We start from the raw sequence: 7093 nt of genomic DNA on the forward strand, positions 1-7093 counted from the left end.
AGATTTCATCCTGACTTTATGCTGAGTTAGCTGATCTCAGGTCCAGCAGTAACAGGAACCAAATAATTGGTCTTAGCGTCCCAAGCTGGGCAGGAGAGAAACAAAATCAGCCATGGGGTTTCCTGGTCATGATCACCATTTAGTGACCATTGCTGGAAATATAATGTGTATAGCAATCAAGGAACAGCATTACTGGGCTTTCTGTGATGCTTCCAACAGATTAATAGTCTGCTAACAAGCACACTACGGCTCACAGATGAATAATGGCTCAGATTTTGCAGTTGCATTGATAGCGAAACTGTCAATGCTTGACATCATTACTCTGCAATTTCTAGCATCTGTACATAAGAACATAAGAAATAGGAACAGGAGTAGACCATTCGGCCCCTCGAGCCTGCTTCGCCATTCGATAAGATCATGGCTGATTTTCTTGTGTTTCGATTTCCACATTCCCATCTACCCCTGATAACCTTTGATTCCCTTGCCTAACAAGGATCTATCTACCTATGCCTTAAAAATATTCAAAAATATTCTGAGGCAAAGAGTTCCAATTAAACCCACAAAGCTGCTGCCAGTGAAGGTCCTTAGAGTGCGCTGTTGAAATCCTCACAGATGAAAGTCTTAGAAATCATTGGTTGTGAACTTTAATTTTTTCTGCTGTTTGTCATGTTGTAAAAGCCACGCCCTGTAGAATGAGGTGCAATTGGAGATTAGCAGTATACTAAATTATAATTACCGTTTAACACTCTCTCTGGCCCTGAAAAACTGATTTTATAGTTGTGGAATGTCAAATTTTTCCATGATGAAAAACTCCAAAGATTCTTAATTTTTTCATGTCTATGACTCTACAGTATTTCAGCTTCGAGCTAATTCTCTGTCTATGCTCAAATCTACATTTTGCTTTCTGTAAAATAATTAAGGCGTGAGGTACAATCAGTGCCAATTTACTTCCTAGTTTTCTGTCTGTGAGAATTCTTCAATCCTATTGGCTACTTAGCCCGCTTGATGCCATTTCTGTTGCTGGATGCTAGAAATCTCCTATAGTTGACACCAGAATGAGATTAACATCAGGAAAGTGAAATCCACACTTCAGAAATCACAAGGTCTTGGCAAACCAGCTTTCTTCGAGGTCAGGCAGGTGGTATCACTCTGCTGTTAACTACAAAATCCAGGTCATTGACTCTTGACTAAGTTATGAGACAAATGAGAACATCTATGGAACTGTATCTTGTCATGAGCAAGCACATTCAGAGAAATTTGAAAGAAAAAAAGAATACTTAAGGCAGATTGTTGTTGCACATGAAACAAACATATTTATCTTCCAACATATACTCCATGAAACAGGGATGGAAGAATCCCACAGTCAGCTTTAATTCTCCCCAAACAGCAAAACCACAAACAATGCTCATTCCATGTATTCCAGAGTGAATATCCCAAGTTTTTTTTCACTCTTTGTTAACCATCAATGTTTTAAACATAAATCAATGCAGCCTGTAGCATAAATGTTCTCTGACATCAGTTTGAGATATTTTAATGGTTTGAAAAAGAAATAAGAGAGGCAAGGAAAGAGTTTTTTTTTTCTTATTTGTCCGTGGGGTGTGGGTGTCACTGGCTAGGCCAGCATTTATTGCCCATCCCTAATTGCCCTTGTTCAAGGGGCAATTAAGAGTCAACTACATTGCTGCGGGTTTGGAGTTGGAGTCACATGTAGGCCAGACCCGGCAAGGATTTTCTTCCCTAAAGGACATTACTGAACCAGGTGGGTTTTTACAACAATCAGCAATGGTTTTGTGATCATCATCAGACTTTTAATTCCAGATTTTTATTGAATTCAAATGTCACCATCTGCCATGGTGGGATTCAAACCCAGGTCCCCAGAGCATTACCCTGGCTATCTGGAGAACTAGTCAGTGACAATACCACCTCCTCTTAAAATGAGGCTGGCAGCTAATATAAAAGGGAATGTAAAAGTCTTCAAAAAGCATATAAATAGCAAAAAGAGGAGGAGTGGGCCCAATTAGGGACAAGAAAGGGGATCTACGCATGGATACAGAGGGCATAACTGAGGTACTGAATGGATACCTTCCAACTGCCTTTACCAAGGAAGAAGATGCTGCCAAAGTCATAGTGAAAGAGGTGGTAGTTGAGAAACTGGATGAGCTAAAGATTGATAAAGCGGAGTTATTATAAAGCCTGGCTAAATTTATAGTTGATAAGTCATCAGGACCAGATGGGATGCATCTGAGGATACTGAAGGAAGTAAGGGTGGAATTTATAGGGGCACTGCCAATGGCTATCCAATCCTCCTTAGATGCAGGGGCTGGTGCCAGAGGACTAGAGAATTGCAAATGTCGTAAATCCTTGCATCCTTGTTCAAAAAAAGGGCGCAAGGATAAACCCAGCAATTACAGACCAGTCAGTTCAACCTCGGTGGTGGGAAAGCTTTTAGAAATGATCATCCATGACAAAGTTAACAGTCAGTTGGTCAAGAGTGGGTGAATTAAGGAAAAAACAGCACAGATTTATTAGACACAAATTGTGTTTAATTAACTTAATAGAGTTTTTTGGTGAGGTAACAGAAGAGCAGATAAGAAATAGCAAGAGCGAAAAGAACTCTAAAAAGTGACACCAAGAAAAGAAAATGTCAGCGACAGAGATCTCTTCTTGAGGGCTAAGTGGAGGGCAGCAGAAAGAAGGGTCAACATAGGGGTAGTTGGATGACTGATTTCACAGAGAAGTTGCAGACAAGCTGCAGTGGATGTGTGAGGAAGGCATAAGACAGACGAGTGTGACATACCATGACAGCAGATCTCCTGGTAGGAGTAGCTACAAGCAACAGCAGCAACAGAAAAGGTTGATGAGGGTAATGTGGTCGATGGATATACATGAACTTCTAAAAGACACTTGCTAAAGTGCCACATAATAGAATTGCCAGCAAAATTAAAGCTTATGGGATTAAATGGAAAATGGGAGCATCGATACCAAATTGGCCAAGTGACAGGAAGCAGACATTAGTTGTGAACGGTTGTTTTTTGCATTGGAGGTAGGTATAAGTAGTGTTCCACAGGGGGTGGCACAATTTAAATATTTGCAGATGGCACAAAACTTGGAAGGATTGTGAACGTTGAGGAGCATAGTGATATGTTTCGTGTGGAAGTAGCAGAATGGGTGGATACATGGCAAATGAAATTTAATACAGAGAAGTGAAGTGATTCATTTTGGTGCACAAATTGTTGAAGGTGACGGGACAGGTTGAGAAAATGGTTAAAAAGGCAGATGGACCTGTGGCTTTCCAATTAGAGGTATAGAGTACAAAAGCAAGGAAGTTATGATGAACCCTTCTGAAGCACTGATTCAGTCTCACTGGGGTATTATGTCCAGTTCTGGAAGGAGGCTTTAGGGAGGGTGCATAAAATATTCACAAGAATGGTTCCAGGAAAGAGGGACTTCAGTTATGTGGATAGATTGGAGAAGATGGGTTGTTCTCCTTAAAGAGAAGGTAGAGAGGAGATTTGACAGAGGTGTTCAAAATCATGAGGGGGTCTGCATAGAGTCATAGAGTTATACAGCACAGAAACAGGCCCTTTGGCCCTTCATGTCTGTGCCGGCCATTAAACGCCCATCTATTCTAATCCCATTTTCCAGCATTTGGCCCATAGCCCTGTATGCTGTGGCGTTTCAAGTGCTCATCTAAATACTTTTTAAATGTTGTGAGGGTTCCTGCCTCTACCACCCACTCAGGCAGTGTGTTCCAGATTCCAACCACCAGTTGGTCGGGAGAAATTTTTCCCATTGGTGGAAGGATTGGGAAACCGAGGGCACAGGTTTAAGGTGAATGGCAAAAGAAGCAATGGCAACATGAGGAAAACTTTTTCATGCAGCAAGTGGTTAGGATCTGGAATGTACTGTCTGAGAGTGTGATGGAGGCAGATTTCATCATGGCTTTTAAAAGGGAATTGGATAAGCAACTAAAGAGAAAAAACTTCAGGGCTACAAGGAAAGGGCAAGGAAATGGGAATGGCTGAGTTTTTCTTGCAGAGAGCCATCACGGACACAACAGGCTGAATGGCCTCCTTCTGTGCTGTAATCGTCTTGTGATTCTATTATTCCATGAATAGTTAGTCAGCTTAGAGGCATTAATAATACTTTACAGTATTTTGTATTATCTGTTCAATGAGGCCTTACGCTACATTCTTATTACATTATCAAAGTGAACAAGAAGTGGCTGTGACTGACTTTTCTAGGCATACGAACATATGAATTAGGAGCAGGAGTAGGCCACTTGGCCTGTGACAATGGAACATATAGTCAAAGTAAATCAGAAGAAAATAAAATAAATAGGTGACATAAAAGCAAGCGAGTCTTTAAACTCAACAGATGAACAAAAATGATCCACACAACTGTGGTGGGATCAATGAAAAAAAAAACAAATGTTTGCCTGATGTTACCAGTGAATGGGTAACCTTCTGGAACACAGGGAATCCATGGAGACTTGATTGATTCAGTTGAGACCACTACGATTCATTAAGTTGTTGGTTCAGTACAGTTACAAGGGAGAGATGGAATCATTCAGATAAAGTAAATCGGTTCTGGCTGCATGATATAATTTCCTCCCACTCCCGGTGTTTTTTTTTATATCAGCTTTCAGAGTAAGTAGAATTCTCTATGACTAAAATGTTAACGTGACTTCCTGCTTAACTAATAGCAATCAGGCATTAGAGTGAGGCATACTGTATCTGTTTATCAAATTTATCAACTTAGATAGCATTATTACACAGCAGACCATCTGATGCTTAACATAAAGCAAACGTGGTTGAAAATTATAACTGCATGTAGAACTTTCACGTCAGTACAGAGTAGTAGGCATTAGGAATCAGGCTTGAGCTGAAGGGTGTAGACAGAAGTCTAACCAATGGTGTACTGTCCTAGCCTATGATTTCTTCCCTTAAGCTGTCCTGCAAACAAGGCTCTTAGAGATTGATTTTCTCCTGTAACTCAAAGTATGGTTGGAGACGATTGTCTTTGGTGCTAGCTGACCCCTTTGAATCAAACACTTAAAAATTCCTCGGATCGGGAAACTCTCTTCTTGCTTCTTCTCTGCATCGCCAGAGAAATTGTACTGATTTGCTCCAGGGCATTTCCCAGTCATACTCTATTTGACAATTGTATGTTTCTTTGTCTCAGTTCACAACTTGAAGCAGTGGATGGTTCTAACTGTTACCTGATTTCAAGGCTATTTCCTGATTATTTGCTTTCCAGGCAGCTGATGAACGGGGGCAAGTGAAATGCAGCGGAGAATTTTAACCTAAGAAATTTGGTTTGGGAACAGGCGACTGGTTAAAGGAACAGAAATTCACACGTGTCAGGAAGCTCGTTGTGTCTGTCTTTAATTTTAGCTGCCTGTGAGAAACCTCCTCAGGAGAGGCGGATTGACAATTTAAATATGTTAAAAGGCTGCTTTTACCAGCTGTTTTAGCTTGACTTTTCAAATTTACTCTGCGTTCCTAGGTTTCTGGGGCTTCCTGGGACTTACTAGTGTAAGCAAGCTGAGAGGACAGCAGTAATTGGAGGAGACTAAACAAAACATTTTATAAGTACTTAGACCTCACACCTGCTTCCTTGCCTAAATGAAAGGCTTTTGCTGATGGGGCTTGTTCTGAGAGTGTGCTTTCACTGCTGTGGAGGTGATTTTCAATATTTTGGAGGACATTTCTACTACTTTGGAGTTTTGTGCATCTGATTTACACCTCACCTTTCAAACGTTAGCCCAGCATGGGTGCTGATTGCCCAGCTTTACCTTGGATCTTAGATGAGGACCAAGATGAGCTGCGATAACAGTATCCACAGCAGGAGCAACACTAGCAGGTGCAGGAGCAGGAGCAGCCTTCTCCTCACAGGCCTGTTGCTCAACAGGAGGGAGGGGATGTGCAAGGAGATGCAGCTCTCAGGAGGTAATTTCCCCAACACAAGGCCAACAGGCAGTGGATCAGCTTGCTGGACATGATGAGCACCCAAGCCTCAGAAGATTGAGGATACCGTGTCAGGTGACATTTGCAGCCTGCTTAAAGCAGGCCATGTGGACCTGATGGGCACGCATTGCCAGTGGCTTTCAAAGTCATCACCACCCTTAATTTCTTCACCTCTGGCTTCTTCCAGGAATCTGCAGGAGATGTTTGCAGAATCTTGTAATCTGCTGTCCACAAATGCATTTCTGCAGGTGACCAAATCCACTTTTGCCAGGGCCGGGAATTTTGTGCACTTTCCAACCGACGAGGCCAATCAGAATGAGGAGGTGCTTGGCTTTACAGCTCTGGATGGCATCCCACAAGTCCAGCGAATCACTGACTCCACACCTGTGGCAGTCAAGATGCTCCACCCTGAAGGCTTCATCAACCACATAGTTTCCACTCCATTAATATGCAACTTGTGTGTGATCACAAAAAGATTATCATGCATGTTTATGCAAAGGTCTCCAGGGAGCTGCCATGATGCTTTCATCTCGTATCAATCAAGCATCCCTAAGAACTTCACACATAAAAGGGGCTGACTCCTTGGAGATAAGGGATACCTACTGAAGACCTTACTGATGACACCAGTTAAGAGCCCAAACAATGATGTACAGAAGCCACCTGACCATGAAAGCTGTCATCAAGCATGCCATCAGGATATAGAAGACTTCTGGTGCTTGGACAAATCTGGGAGTGACCTTCTGTATGCACCAGCCAAGGTACCAAGAGCAATAGTGGAGTGCTGAGCCTTGCACAACATAGCTCCACAGAGAGGATTGGAACTACAGAAGGAAGAAGGTGCTGAGCACACACTGCCTCTTCAGAGGAGGAATGGGAGCAACATGAGCAGGATGAGGAGGAACTGGATATGGCGAGGGAACCAGCCATGGTGCACATAGGTACCTGAGCTGGGCTAATTCCGGCACTGTTCAGTTGAACTGAGTAATGTCCCAATCCATCAGCCGAATTCTGAACCTCCCCATCCCAAAACACAAAGCAGTCAATCCCACAATCAACAAAGTATCCCAGTCACAGATATTCTTTGCTTGTCTTTAACTTCTGCCTTGCCATTCATGACAAGTGGG

This window comes from Cetorhinus maximus, chromosome 25, assembly GCF_964194155.1.
Source record: "Cetorhinus maximus chromosome 25, sCetMax3.hap1.1, whole genome shotgun sequence".
NCBI classification, from domain to species: domain Eukaryota; kingdom Metazoa; phylum Chordata; class Chondrichthyes; order Lamniformes; family Cetorhinidae; genus Cetorhinus; species Cetorhinus maximus.